The following is a 16,438-nucleotide window of genomic DNA, read 5'->3' on the forward strand; positions in this document are numbered from 1 at the left end:
ATGCCATGAAATATTACTAAGCAATAAAAAGGATTGAACTACTGATACGTGCAATAACTTGAAGGAATCTCCAGGGAATCATTCTGAGTCAAAAAAAACCAATCCCAAAAGGTTACATGCCATATGATTCATTTATATAACATTTATGAGAGGCCAGATTTTCCAATTGGAGAACAGATTAGTAACCACTAGGTTTTAGGAATAGGGGTTGGGGGGAAGGGAGGTGGTGTGATTATAAAAGGACAACATGAAGGATCCTTGTGGTGTTGGAACTATTCATTATCTTAAATGTAATGGTGGATATCACCAACCCACAGGTGATAAAATTGTGTGGAACTTAATACACACAGATGCAAAAGAGTACAAGTAAAACTAGGGAAATATAATCAGAATAAATAGGTGGGTGGTGTCAATGTCAATATACTGATTGGATGTGTATTATTCTATAGTTTTATAAAATGTTACCATTGGTGGAAACTGGACAAGGGATCTCTCTTTCTCAATTATTACTTACAACTGCATGTGAATCTACAATTTTCTCAGTAAAAACTCCTATTAAAAAGTGAAGGGGGGTGGGACTCCTGGGTGGCTCAGTCATTTGAGCATCCAACTGTTGATTTCGGCTCAGGTCATGATCTCAGGGTCATGGGATCGAGCCCTGTGTTGGGCTCCATGCTGAGTGTGGAATCCGCTTGAGATTCTCTCTCTCTCTTTCTCTCTGTGTGTCTTTCTCCTCCACATCCACTCCTCTCCCCCACTCACTCTCTCTCCCTAAAATAAAAAAATAAATAAAAATAAAAAATGAAGAAGGAAAAATTGCCTCAACCTCCCCCACCCAACCCCCAAGACAAAGAAGGAGGAGGAGAAGAAGAAAGAGAAAGATAAGAAATCTTTCTTTACTTTTGGACCCTCAGTAGATTTTCAGGCAGAAAATTCTTCTGTAATGTTTAAAGAGGAAGAGAAGTGTAAGAATATATTCTATTCTTTGGTGCTAACAACTCCCCTCCACAGTGGTATGGATGGGGGCACTGGCAAGGAGTGTTCTGCCAGCTGAAGGAGGGTAGGATGGGAGCAGGAAAAGAGCCTCTAAATGATTTTGAGCAAAGAGGTGATCCAATGTGTCACACAAAAATTAACCATGGTAGAACTGTGATGTGACATAAAGTAGGTGTTTGGGGTACCACCTCATGGTGCAATTTTGGAGGTGCTAAACACTATCCTCAGTTTAATAACCAGCTCTTTCCAGCTTCAGTGTTTGAAATTTGCATGCAAGACCATCCTTCTATTAAGGTTTGGAATATCCCACTTGCAGTGCCCGGCACCATCTGCAGTGCTGATGTATTTCATTCCGGGTATCAGTGTCCCTAGTTCACGTCTGTCCAGTTAGATTAAGATCGTGGAGTAAAGGGATGCATAAGAGATAATGAAGTTTGGTGGTAGAGGAGAGGGTCAAGAAGTGCCAAAATATATTGAGTTGCCCATGAGGATGGTATTGTGGGGTGCACTGTAGGGTTCCAAGCTGTCTAGGAAGCCACTCGAGGGCACTGGAGGACTATGGAGAACTTGGGAACTGATGTGGCCAGTGCCGCATATTCTTTGTATATGTCATTTTGTTAAATCTCACAACAACCTTCTGTGAGCCAAGTGTTGTTTTCTATTTCAAAGAGAAAAAAAACTGAGGCTCTGATAACTTAATTTGTCCAAGAGCACATCGTTAGAAAGTGGTGATGCCAGGGTGTCATTGGAGGCTTCTGAACACCAATCCAGAACTTTCCTACTTTCCCACATCACCTTCTGCTGGGCAGTTTGACTTTGCTCATATTTTATATTTTATATTTAATTAAAAATTCATCTCATGTGGGCTGTCTGGGTAGCTCAGTTGGCTAAGCATCCAACTCTTGTTTTCAGCTCAGGCCATATCTCACGGTTCATGAGTTGGAGCCCCACGTCTGGCTCTGCATGACAGTGTGGAGTCTGCCTGGGATTCTCTCTCTCTCTGACTCTCTCTGCCCCTCCCCAGCTTGCACAAGTGCATACACATTTGCTCTCTCTCTCTCTCTCTCTCTAAAAAAAAAAAAAAAAAAAAAAAAAAAAAAAACTTTAAAAACATCTCATGATAAATTAGTGCAGATCCTATACATTTTGTAAATGCCAAAGGTAAAAAACCAAACCTACTCTAGTTACTCTAGTTTCTTCTCCTTTCAGTGTCTCTGATCTCCTTCTTAGTCAGATTTCTGGAAAGAGCTACCCCCATATTTGGCCACCACTTCCTCACTTTCATTCATTCTTCACTCCCTCCAGCTTTATCCCCACCGGCCACTGAAGGTGCTAGTGCTTGGGCCACCAAGGGCCTTACACCAGTGAGAGGAGTTTTATTGGAACCTTCAAGAGCTTTCAACATGATAGGTCAATGCTTTTTAACAATGGCTACATATTAGAATCACTCACAGAGCATTAAAAAATATATATCCAGGTCTCAGATATTTTCCCTGAGAAAAAGATTTCCTGAGACTGTGGTTCAGTTGGTCTAGGGTGGAACTTCATTAACAATGGGCAGTACTCAGGGGCTTTAAGTAGGATAGTAACATAATTTGATGACTTGAACTAGGATTGTAGCCTTAGGGATGGGGAAAAGTAAGATGCATTTGAGAATAGATTCAATAGAATTCAGTGACTGATTGGATGAGGGGAGAGGCAGGTGTCAAGATGATTCATACGTTTCTGGCATATGTGATTGGTGGTTGGTGGGACCATTTACTAGGATGCAGAACTCAGGAGAGGACGCAGATAGGAGAGAGTGGCAGATGGGGCTCGAGAGCTCAGTATTGCCATGTTAAGTCAGGCATGTTCATACCTATACTCAGGTAGAGACTGAAGCACATAGTTGAATATTTGGATCTGGGGGTGAGAAGGGAGTCAGACATTGTCAGCATTGGTAAAAAATAAGACAACAGTCTCAAAATGGAGTTGCTTATATTATGCCTCACCTCACCAAACCAAGATTTAACTTAATTATAGTTTCAGCTCTCCCAGAAATAGAATCTTAAGCCAGTCAATCAGGAATTGCCTTATCTTCACTACTTAGGTAATTGGTCTGACGGACCCCTGCCATATCCAAAAGGAAAGTAAACTTGTAACAACCAATCTGCTTTTTGTCTGGTATTACTTTCTTGTTTCTTCTCTATTCTGCCTCTAAAAAGTCTTTCATTTTGCACAACTCCTCAGAGCTCCTTTCTGTCTTCTAGATTGGATGGTGCTCAACTCATGAATCATTGAATAAAGCCAATAAGGTCTTTAAAATATATTTGACTTCAGGGGCGCCTGTGTGGCTCAGCCAGTTAAGCATCCAACTTCAGCTCAGGTCATGATTTCACAGTCTGTGAGTTCGAGCCCAGCGTTGGGCTCTGTGCTGACACCTCAGAACCTGGAGCCTGCTTCAGAATCTGTGTCTCCCTCTCTCTCTGCCCCTCCCCTGCTCATGCTCTGTCTCTGTCTCAAAAATAAAAACATCAAAAAAAATTTTTTAATATATTTGATTTTTGGGGGCTGCCTGGGTGGCTCAGTTGGTTGAGTGTCCAACTTCAGTTCAGGTCATGATCTCGTGGTCAGTGAGTTTGAGCCCCGTGTTGCGTTCTGTGCTGACAGCTCAGAGCCTGGAGCCTGCTTTGGATTCTGTGTCTCCCTCTCTCTCTATGCCCCTCCCCTGCTTGCGCTCTGTCTGTCTGTCTCTGTCTCAAAAATAAACATTAAAAATTTTTTAGTATATTTGATTTTTTAACAGCATATAAGATTGTATAAGGCCACGGGTGGATGAAATCTTAAATGGAAAGAATAGAAGAGAAGAGAGAACAGGGGCAAATCCTGTAGAGTTCTTTCATATAGAAATCAGTATAGAAAGCAGATCCAGTAAAAGAGACCATGAAAAGAAGTGGACAGTGAAGTACAAGGAAAACTGAGAGTGTGGCTGCCTAACATCGAAGAGAGGAAGAAATCAAAGAGGGGGAAATTATGTGTGTAGTTGTTCTCTGCTTGCCTGAACGTTAGAATTAACTGGGGAGGCTTTTCTTCCTGTCTCCCTATGCCTCAGCTATCTCCTGGCTAACACTTTTAATCCTTAGAGTCCTGGCTTCAAGGTCCTGCTCTCCAAGCCCCATTATCAAAATAGTCCTCCTGTCTACTCTCTCATACTGTCTGTGCTTTCTCTTCTCAGCACTAAACAGGATTTGTAATAATAAATTTACTTGTGTGATATTTGTTTAAAGATGGTTCCTCTACCAGATAATAAACGTTGTATGAAAGAGCAGGAATCATGTTGTTTTGTTCACCTCTCTATTATCAGGGCTTTGCATGTACATGGCATGTAGGAGGTGCTTAATAAATGCTTCATGAGTAAATGCTTATGGAAACAAGTGGAGACTCTGCTTGTTTGTTTGTTTGTTTTACCTTTACCAAACCATCTATTTTATTACAGAATTTGAGTCATGCTAGACAGAATTTTAATCCAGAAATCTTCTACTTCATTTATTTGGAAGTTTTTTAACTGATTCATATTTCAGGATCCTTCCTTCCTTCTTTTCTCTTCTCTTTTCTTTTTTCCTTTCCTTTCCTTTCCTTTCCTTTCCCCTTCCTTCCTTCCTTCCTCCCTTCCTTCCTTCCATCCTTCCTTGACAAGCCAGGTGACACCTTTATTACTGTGGGGGTTGGAGGAGTAGTCTCTGGGGCTCTTGGTGGGTGGGTCTGCTTCCTCCTCACTGTCACTGGCTACTGGCTGCACAGATGATGCCCATTCTGCAGATGGCTGTGGTTTGCAGATGGGGAGCAGTACTTGTTCTTGTGGATCATGTGCCAGATGCTGCTGAGGGTGTCCTGGGTGTTCTGGTTGATGGTAATCCCCAAGTAGGAGGTGGCCAGCTTTTACTGGCCAGATCTCTACTTCATGACCACTAGGGGCACCTTTGCCCTGGGCTGCTAGCTCCTCGCCCACAGTCTTGTGGTGTATCACACCTGTTAGTAGCAGCTATTGAGAGTCTCCAGATTGCTGTGTTTGGTGCTATGTGTCTGCTTGTTCCTCTTGACTGGAAAATGAGAGCAGTTCCCCATGAACAGCTGTTGTAGAGACTTGGATGTGGAGGCAGCTCCTCTTGCTGAGGCAGTGGGAGCTGGAGAGAGCAGGGTTTCTTCTTTAGAGAAGAAAAAAAAGTATGCTTATAGTTGTCACTCCATTGACTTTGTATATAATTTGGGGGATAGGGAATATACAGAAAAGAGTTGACATATTCCACTATTTGCGTAATCAACACACCTTTCTCTTTCTCTTTCATCAGATACTTTATTAATAAAGTTAATTATAAAGAAAACTACTGTTTTTCATTTACATTATATACAGTACTCTCTGAACACTTCTGATACCCAATGCGTCTGGGATTTTCTTTACACCAAGCATACTGCAACACCAACCAGCTAGGTGTCCTGCAATTTAACTCAATTCTGATACTACCTGATGAGGGAGCATAAGGCAAGCTGAGGGTGAAATACAAGCTAGCACTCCCGATCCCCAGGTGGGATATGTGTGATATTCCTCAGGTACTCCTGGTTGCCCAAGAACAAAGGAAAGGAAAGGGAACAAATGGTTAACTGATAGACATCACAGTCATACAGGACATGGGTCTCAATCAGTTTACAAATATCTTAGTAAATTACAAGAAAAAAGGCAATCTTATCAATAGCCTAATCTCCAGAAACCTATAGACTCAGTTTCTTGGAGTTCCTAGTATTACCCTCCCCTTCATAGTGATGTGGGGAATGAAGGCAAGAAGGAAAAGAGAGTAAAATTAAACATCCCATTAACAGATACTTGAGGCAGGCAGATTAGAACAGTTCTCTAGGAACTCCCTACTGTCTTAATGCTAATGCTTTGCTAGAGGGAAAAACAACCTTAGCTTGACAATAGCTAGGCCTTCAGTTACCCTGTAAATCTTCTTTAGCATATGAAAATCCCTTTGGAAGCTTCCCCTTGACTTTACCTCCCCCAATTCCCAAGTATATAATCAGTATCTCCTTGTGGTCCTGGGCAGCTCTTTCTGCCTATGGGTCCTGACCCCGAGCTTTAATAAAATCACCTTTTTACATCAAAGACGTCTTCAAGAATTCTTTCTTCATGGTAAGCTCCGAACCCCACCATCACCCCAAAACCTCATCACTACCTATCTGGAAATATCATCAGATCCCATAGGTTAAAGGCTGTCTCACAGGACTGACTTCCCCCACCCCTCACCGCTACTGTCCACTCCTACTTTAGATGCCAATTTTAAGTCCAATTTTCGTGATGTTGGGCAGTGGCAGCAAGCCAGGGCTCCCGGTCACAAGCATACAATCACAAGGGTAAACAACTGATAGACTTATAACCACTTTGTATTCATACAACCATTTTGTCTTTCACTTTCAGTACAGTATTCAATAAACTGCATGAGTTATTCAACACTTTATTATAAAATAGATGTGGTGTTAGATGATTTTGCCCAATGTAGGCTAATGTAAGTGTTCTGAGCATATTTAGGCTAGGATAGGCTAAGCTATGACATTTGGTAGGTTAGACATTTTAAATGCATTTTTGACTTATGCTACCCTTCAACTTAATGATGGTTTTATTGGGACATAACCCCATCACAAGTCAAGGAAGATCTGCATTTATTTTTTATTATAAGTTTATTTATTTATTTTGAGGGTGAGAGAGATCAGGGGAGGGGCAGAGAGAGGAGTGAGAATCTTAAGTAGTCTCCACACCCAGGCCAGAGCCTGACACAAGGCTCAATTCTATGACCCTGGGATCACGACCTGAGCTGAAATCAAGAGTCAGACACTCAACGGACTGAGCCACCCAGGTACCCTATTTTTTATTACAAATCACAATATCACAGGGGCGCCTGGGTGGCTCAGTCGGTTAAGTGTCCAGCTTCAGCTCAGATCCTGATCTCAAAGTTCATGGTTTCTGACTGTGTGCTATCAGTTCAGAGCCTGAAGCCTGCTTCAGATTCTGTGTCTCCCTCTCTCTCTACCCCTTCTCCGCTCACTCTGTTTCTCGTTCTCTCAAAAATAAACAAACATTTAAAAAATAAATAAATAAATCACAGTATCACAGAATGAGTTCTGGAGACTTAACACCTACACCCAAGAACATCATTTCCGTAGTGGAGAGTCAGAGGATTTAGGGACATCTATTATACTTTGCTATGCATTAGGTGCTTTCCATCTCATATCTGGTTTATTCCTTTTAGCATTTATAGAAGGTAAGCCTCATCATCCCCATTTTGCAGATGACAGACAAAAACTGATGATCAAAGGATTACCTAACCTGCTAGGGTGTGAGATAGCACAGAGGTCCAGATAATCAAATCAGGCCCACAGGATCATATATCTCACACAGTAGCAGGCTTTGCCAATAGTTTCAAGGATACAAATATCTTCAAGGCACTGATGAAGCAGGGAGAAGTCTGGGACCCACCAACACAGCTCCCAGGGCATTTCCTGCTGCACTGGCTCTAATTTTGGCCCTAAGTAACAAATAGGATCTCTACATGATGTGCTCAGTCACATCGCTTCACCCAGAAGAGAGCCGTTTCTTTCATGACACATCTCCATGTTATACTCCAATAGTTAAATGGATTACATGACATTTTTTAGGGAGGAAAATTACATAAGTTATAGATCTGATTACCATAGTAATCAATCTTAAACAGATCAAGCTCATCCTGCCCAAAGCATTCCATAGATAAGGATTCTCCCACTACAAACAGTGCTGGTGTGTTTGCTTAGATGTCTGTGTTACATGCTTACAAGGAAGTTTGACCAAATTATCTTCTTTCTTTCCTAGGGGCATTTCCTCAGGAAAGAGAAAGAGTGTGTTACAGGCCTGCTGTTAACCACCTTGCCAAGGTGGCAACGCCAGTAAATGCCAGAGCTAGCATTCAAACCCAGTTCTGTCACTTGCAAGCCCGTTCTTTCCAAGCACCATACTTTCTCTAGACTTCAGGAGGACCTAGCTTTGGGACTTCACAAGTATTCATACTTCTTAATGTGTCTCCACTCTTAATTTTCACGAACATTGCCACAAATAGTCCTTCATAGGGTTGTTTCTGCTGCTACTTACTGACAACCAGTCTGATTTGTAGAAGAGAGAAGAGAGAGACCAAAAAAAAAAAAAAAAAAAAAAAAAATGATGTAGAGAAGAAGGGAAGGACAATTAAACTTATTTTATTTGAACTGGATGTTGAAGTGGGTGATTCTTCTTTAACATATAGCTGGATAATAAGTATTCTAGTCACTTTATTAGTTTCCATAGATGATACAGTGGTTGTTTGTTTATAAAAGCACAATAATCATTGGCATTTAATTTTCAGGATATAACAGAAACTCCTCATACTCCTCATTATAGATAATGGTGTGTTATAGCCAGTTAATACCAGTTTCTGAGAGCCCATTGTGAGCAGTGATGTCACTCACAGTGGCTGCTTGAAATGGGCCATTTTAGCAGTATTCACACCACAGAAGGGATCAAGTATGAAAACCAGGACTTCCTCCCCACCCACCCACCCCCAATGCCAAAAGCTGGTTGTTGAATGTTTACCAGCACATCAGTATTCATAGATAGATATTCAAGGCTTTCCCATTCTTGTATTCAGGTTTAATCTGTTGTCAGCATTAGAAAGTCAAATGGAGAATCAAAATATTAACTATAATAGATAATTAAAGTTTAAATGTATTGGATTTTCAGGGAAGGGCAATAAATAATATCCCTCTCTTTGCCTCCTGAGTTTGGAACTGACAGAGGGATAGAAGACCAATATCTCAACTTAATTACTAAAAAACCAGATTAGAGGCCACAGCATAGCTCTGTGCCCATGTGGGCTTCCTAACTCCTTGTCTCTACACTGAGTTCACACATCCTGTTGCAGGCAGGACGGGGCCATCACAGACTATGAGGCCCCCTCCACTTCCTGAATGTTTGAGCTAAGAGTGTGTTTATCCCCAGGTCAGGACATTCAGAGCCACGGAGAGACTGAAAGAAAGAGACAGACAGAAGCTGCCCCTGCGACCTCAGGTCCTGCTTCCCAGGTGTTGCAGTCACACTCTTTGGGTGAGTCACTTCTCTTCCCTTGGGTGGGGGCAATGACAGGAATGGAAGGGAGGGCGGAAGCTCCTACTGTCTGGGCCAAGGCAGGAACTTGAGTTGTGGAAGAGAATATATTTTATTTTAATCCCCTTTCTTATACCATTTAGTAAAATCAGACATTGATCATACATCAGACATTTCACTCTGGAATGCTGTTGAACTGAACAATTGAGGTGAAAGGGTGGGGAGGTTTTCATATCTTTTTTACGAAAAGTAGTGGTGGTTACTGTGGTGTATTTTACCTACAGAGGTACTTAAAATATATGGTAGGTAGCTTTGATTTCTCTTTCTCCTTTTTAAAAAGTTGTTAACAAAGTGGTGCCTGGCTGAATCCGTTGGTGGAGCATGCAATTCTGGGTTGTGAGTTCCAGCCCCAAGTTGGGTATAGAGATTACTTAAGCATAAAATTTTAAAAAGAAAGTTAACAAAGATTCTCAACTTATGTCTTTCAATGTTAAAATATCAGACCCCTTTGAGCATTTTCATCAAGCAACCAGTTAATTCATTGAAAAAGAGATAATCAGACCAAGCATTTATTTAAATGACTTATTGTTTATCTGAATTGCCTCACTGCTTAAGAGAATTGACCTCAGTTCTGTCGGGGTTGTTAATCCAGCAGCCCTGTGGATACAGACAGCCTCTTTTTCTCTGTCAAATCACAACATAATAAAGTTTTGTCTACATTTCCAGTTTTGTGTGGAAATGTTTGAAAGAATCCACAATCCAGCATTTTTTGTTTTTGTTTTTGTTTTTAATTGTGAGTAAGATACATTATCCTTTGTGCTGAGCATTTTATTTTATTTTGGGGGCCTATGATAATTTCAGGCCTTTGTATGTCTCCTGGCTTTTCCTTATGGTCCAATGAGGTCAAATTACCAAATGGAATATCTTTATATTAGACTCATCTAACAAACATGTCCTTTGAAGGATGGCTGTTAATCTAAGAAGCATGTACTATTTGACAGGCTGATTTTGGGGATCTCTAGATTACGTTAAAATCCAACCTAGGCTGGTGATGACTTGGCTGTAGACATCTGCAGACTATTTTCTCATCCACGGGAGATGAGGTGGTCCTGTCTCAGTGCCACAGGGCCTCAGAGCTGGTACCAAGTGGCACCATTGTTGGAAGGCCCAGTGGGAGGCCAGGGACAGGGTAGTCATCACTGGGCTACATCTCTGCGGCCGGGTGAGGAAACACTGGTACACCATTGTAAGGCTTGTTGTCCTGCGCATGTGGCCCCCAAATGAACAGTACCAGGGCACCTCAGCTCTGGCATGAAAGGCAAACTCAAGCCCACACATCACTTAGGAGAATCAGTGCATTTTGTCTTTGATTTGTTTGATGGACTTCATTTTAGGAAATGTCTCATTTCCCAAGTCCCACTGAAAAAGTATCATATTGATTACAAAATTTTGGAGAGATTATTATTAGTAATGTGATTTTGCTACAGTAGCCTTATTATAGAAATACCTTTTTAAGATGTTTATTGGAAATAATAGACTCTGGTTTGCATATAACTTACATTAAATTGATATGTTATCCATTTATAGTAAAAAATCATAAATGCCTCTTCACATCCTAATGCTCCTTCCCATACAGAATCCTTGAGCACCATTTCTCTTGAACTTAATCCTCCTCAGGCTCTCTGTCCTCTTCACTTCCGAGACAAAAAAAAATCATTTGTAGGCAGGGCTGTGATTATACATATGAAACAATGACATTTCAGAGATGATACAAAGATGAATAGACTATTAAACCCCACATTTTGGTGAGGTTGTGCTTAGAAATCCAGCTGATATTGTTGTCATCTTTTTATGACATGCTTATTAAATAAGATACATTGTAATTTATAAAAAAAGTTTTAAATGATTATTATTGAAGACAGATTGTTGACAGTTATCTAAATGACTGAAATTCTTCTGATTTGTAGACTTATGGCATCATTTTGAATTCTCCTTTGTCACTTATTCAACAAATATTTTATGCCCCAGATCACACTGGGTATTAGGAATATAGGAAGGTATTTGTGGACCAAGAGACTTGGGTTTGTCTCCTCCCTTATATTTATAATATATTTATAATATATTTGTAATATAATATTTATGGTAGCTCATAGTCTAGAAGTGAAAATAAACAAGGGAGGAGTTACAATACTCAATTGTAATGGTAAAACAAGAGCAGAGTAGCCATCCTAGTTAGGTTGAAACTGAGGTTTGGCTAAGTTTAAAGTATGAAACAAACCAACGTTTCTTTCCTTCAGAATCTACTTTATCCGCACAAAAGAGTGGATAAAAACTTGGAAATGTGTTTAAAATTCAATGTAGATATATTCAAACATATTTGGTACAGGTGTGTGTGTGTGTGTGTGTGTGTGTGCGCACGCGCTACATTTGAAGTGTGTCAGGGGACATGATACAGTCACATTGCAGGAAGGTTGACTCTGGTATGATGACCCAAATTTAGCAAGAGGACTGACTGAGGGATAGAGAGAAGTTTTTGTTTCATATATGGTGTGGCAATGGGCTCTGTACTCATTTAACCTTTTCTAGCGTGCCTGGATCTCTGTGTGTGAATTTAAAATTCCTCTTGTTTTGAAGTTCAAGTAACTCTCCACAGTGGGACCCTCCAAGTAACCCACAACAGAGAATAAAGTGCATCTCCTTCACTTTGTGAAGGAGCACAGTAAAGATGTCTAGCATTAGTAGTCAAGGCAATGATCAGTAATCTGAATCACAGTAGAGACCATGCAGAGCTTGGAATGACTGAGGCCAGTGGTTCTGAATGGCTCAGATTACCAGAGCGAGCAGACACAGCCATATGCCATCACACACCTTCTCCATGGTATTTCTCTAGTTTTGCACCTTTCAACATTGTCTAAGATCCCTCACAAATATTGCATGAAATGGCATCATAGAGACGAGTGCAAATGGAGACTCAGACTGATTCTTAAGTGTATTGAAAGATCCTCCTTGGAAACCCCCATAAACTCCCAAAGGATCTCACAGTGGTGTTCCTTTATGAACTGGTAGTGGGTTAGCACAATCAGGATTCAGTATAAATATTAATGAATCCTCTATTCACAAACTGGGAAGAACTCTTAATGTAAACCTAAATCAAATTCTTGTTTTTGTCAGCTTCCTTTCCCAGTTCCAGTCCAATTCTCCCTAGATGCCCTTTATACTGGATCCACTAGTTACTTAGTTATCTTAATTCTCTTTCAAATTGGAATCCTAAATAGATAAAGCCAGGATTCATTGTCTTGATATACACATATCATTGCCTGTGGAAAGCAGGGGAGGTACAATGTCAGTGGCATTTTTAAAGAGGACCATCCTTAGCCTCATCACTGATTCGAAGACGCAGTTCCTCTTTGATAGGTGAAACAAGGCACTTCTCTCTTGTAGGCTGCTCATCTTGTACAGCATCTGACATTGTCAATTATGAAAGCAACTCCCCAGTCCAGGAACAGTATTTTGGAATTCATTCTAAAGAAATAAATCACTTAACAGACAAATGGGAACAAAAGGGAAAAGGACCAAGATTTCATATTTTACAATGTTTTCTTCACAATTATATGATATGTGTCTTCATTTTTAGGGTGATAAGAGGGCACTAATGAGAAAGAAAATCAAATATGACACACAAAAACCAAGCTTGTGTTTGCCAAATATAAAGAAGATTTGAACTGTGAAATATTAATTAAGTTGTGTTATTATGTAATCACTCCTTATTTGAAAATAGGTAAAATTACTTTTAAATTGTCAGAGGTACTTAAAGGAATATGCTACCATATATTTAGATGTATATGCATCTTTTAAAATAAAAAAGAGATCTGAGGCCAAGTTTTCCTTTAACGTGTTTTACCAACAATTGGTACATGTGAATTAATAGGTACTCGGAGAGTTTAGAAATCCTCTGCCTCATTAGGGTAACTGCCCTTTTCCCTACAATTAAACATTTATAGAAGTCCCTTTGTTTAGGAACTACAATACATAGAATGAGCAAGCTTTTATGCTTTGATATATGTGCCTCTATCCTTCAATGGATTCCATCCCTTTGGTAGTTTTAAAAACAAGGCCTCAGATTCTTTGATCCACCTTCCATTAAGAGGAGGCATCTATGTTCCATTCCCTGAATCTGAGGAGATTTGTGACTTCTCAATCAATAGATGTAAATGTGTGTAAATGGTGCTGTGTGACTTCTGAGGCTAAGACAGAAAAGACACTGTGGCTTCTGCCTTGCCTCTTGGAGCCCTGAGCTGCCATGTAAGAAGTCTCACTACCTATGACCACCATGATGGACAGGCAACATGTAAGTGCTCTGGTGGACAGTCTCAGCTGACTCCAGCCTTCCAGACATCCCTGTCAAGGCATCAGACATGCAAATGAGCCATCTTGGATCCTCCAGACCTACTGTATGCCAGCTGACTACAGAGTGGCCTCCATCAACACCATGAGAAATATATAAATCACCCAAAATCAGTCAAAAATATTGCCTTTCCTTCGCATCTCAATTATTATGGCTTATTTCATTTAAAAATCCCATTTCAATTAAAAGTTTTCAAGTAGGAACTAGATAAATAGAGAAAATGTCTCCTTCAAATCTTTTCAAACCCATAAAATCATGCTATAACAAAATAGTTGTTGTTTTGAGCTATTATGTTTTAAGGTAGTTTGTGCCCCATCAATAGATAAGTGGGACAATCTCCTTAGGAGCTGCTTTTGGGGAAGGCTGTTCTGCCCTGAAATTATGTGTTCTTACTTTTGAAATTGCATTTTGTACAGTATTGAATGTCTGGGGTTAAATGATGTCAAAACAGTCTTGCCAGTACTAACATCTCACTTACCTCATGGCTTAAATTGGCTCTTATTGGCTGCTCTGGGACCTGACCACCAATTAGGAATTACATGTGGCTTCTGAATATCCAAACATCTAACTAATGAATGGAGTTCAACTGTTTGCTGGTTGGGAACTGTTTATACACTGAAAGCAGCTGAAGCTCTAGGAAGGAAGACAGCTCCACAGGTCGATGCTGTCTGCAAACTGAGCAGGCACAGCTGCAGAGGAGTAGCAGGGGGAGCCACATCAGCCTCTCCCCAGCACTCACCTCCACGCTCTGCTCCACAGTGGCCGGGAGCCTCACCCAACAGCACTTACACGCTTAGTAACATTTTCTGTCTCTTCCATGGTGTCTACCACACTCTGCCTTGAATTTTACTTATTCCTAGATATTTATTGCCTTCTTCTCTACTAAACTGTAAGCTCCTGAGAGTGGGCGCTATGCTGTTTTAATTTTCTATCATTGGACAGTGCACGCTGCCTTATGAGGTAGACATTTGTTGACCAAATGGATGTTTCTTTCCTAAAATGACTGCAGTGGCCAGTGGATAACGTTGTAGCTTTCAACTGCCAGCCTGTGGAACCTCTCCTCTCTTTTTTCTTCATGATTTAGCACCAACGAATATTAGAGCTGGCTGGGAATTTAGAGAACATAAGCAGCTGGAGGAACTGAGAACAGGGGCTGCTGGATGAGCGTGAGAGCTGGGACGCGAGCCCAGGTTTCCTGGCTCCGCACCAGAGCTGCTTCCACCAGACTAGGCAGCCTCTTCGTCCCACTGATTTACCTGTTATCTCCAGCCTGGCAGTGGCGACAATATACCATAAAGTAGCTGTTCAACAGATTCTCTGGCCAGTTCTGCATCTATGACCACTGTCCAAAGTCCCTCAATTTTGCTTTTCCATCCCGTCTTAATTATTGTAGTTCTATGTTAAAATGAGCTGTTAAAAGCTCATTTTCAAGTATTAGTTTTCAAGTAGGAACTTGGAAGAGCATCTCCTTCAAATAAAGTGTTTTTCTAATGCTCTCATGCCCATATCATATGCATTCATTGATTCAGTGGGTATTCATCACATATTTATCATTGGTAATGCAACAGAAGGCTCGGTGATGTTTCTTCTATTTATCTTATTATCATTTATTATTTTAATTGACTCAACATTATCATTTGCTTTCATTTCTTTCTCAAAAATGTGCTGTTGTTGTTAGATGTGCTTTTCATTCACTCATTCATTCATTTAGCAAATACTTGTGGGGACCTCTATGCGCACCATCCTAGGAACTGGGGACAGAGTGCTGAATGGGACAGGTGCGGTCCTTGTCTTCACAGAGATTACAGCCTAGCATTGTACTGGCTATCTTGGTTCTGCCCTTCTCTAACTCACCCTGAAATTATCTGGGTGAGAAGGGGTGAGGGGAAGCACTTTTTTCCATCCCATCACATTCTTTCTTACGTTCCAGGACTCAGCCCTGGCTTCTGCTCAAAGTCAGTCTTCTCTCTTCTCCCCACATTCCCAGCCCCCTCACATGCAGTGTTTATTCATATCTTTGTGTCTTCATGCAAGGCTATTCTCAAACTCTGGAATGTCCTAATCACTCTTCTCTGTCAGGAAGACACCCATTCATCCTTCAAGGTCTAGACAACACATTTCTTCCTTATGAAGCTTTCCAGTCCTCAGCCACAGGAACCCATTTTGAAGTGTGCAGGACCACCTAATTTCTTATTTAAGGGCACAAGACCAGTCTAGAGTATACATGAATGCAATTCAGATTAAAATACTAAACTTAGAATACTAATATAAAAAAGAAATACTCAGAAGATATTTTTATTTTTTAAGTAATATATGTATATGCTAAAAATTCAGTTGTATGAAGTCCCAGGTTACTCCCTTCCATAGAGGAAACTATGGTTATAAGTCTGTTGTAATCTTTTCCAAATGCATATTTGATGCATATATGAAGAGGAATCCTAAAAATTTTGTGAGGGGGGACTGGACAAAATTATTTCAGTTCATTGAGAAACATAAAAATCAGTGAAGACACAAGAAAACTATGTGTAAGAATAGTGAAAGATGATGTAGAGGAAGAAAAAAAATATTCTCAACCTTCTTAGGGTCCCTGGCTGGGCCTGAAAATTAAACTGACAAAACTGACAAGGACAAATTTATAGGAGAAAAAGCATGCAGATTTATTTAATGTCAGTTTCATGTGACACAAGAGTCTTCTTAAGAAAATAAAGACCAGGAAAAACAGTTAGACTTGAGTATTTTTTTTTAAAGAGAGAGAGAGCATGAGTAGTGGAGAGGGGCAGCATAGGGAAGAGAGGTAGAGGGAGAGAGAGAGAATCTTAAGCAGGCTCCATGTACAATGTGTATCCCGATGTGGAGCTCAGTCCCACAACTGTGGGATCATGACTCGAGCCAATATCAAG

General features: G+C 40.5%; 1 protein-coding gene across 1 annotated transcript in view; it reads left to right on the top strand.

The window, feature by feature from the left end:
• Window positions 1–9,133, top strand: part of LOC125919837 (atherin-like) — a 132,344-nt gene extending 123,211 nt beyond the window's left edge. Inside the window, exon 5 of the mRNA XM_049626674.1 lies at window positions 9,029–9,133. The gene's annotated coding sequence lies outside the window, so the exon portion shown is untranslated. The remainder of the gene's footprint in view (window positions 1–9,028) is intronic.
• Window positions 9,134–16,438: the final 7,305 nt, after the last annotated feature.

Source organism: Panthera uncia, chromosome B4, assembly GCF_023721935.1.
Source record: "Panthera uncia isolate 11264 chromosome B4, Puncia_PCG_1.0, whole genome shotgun sequence".
Classification (NCBI taxonomy): domain Eukaryota; kingdom Metazoa; phylum Chordata; class Mammalia; order Carnivora; family Felidae; genus Panthera; species Panthera uncia.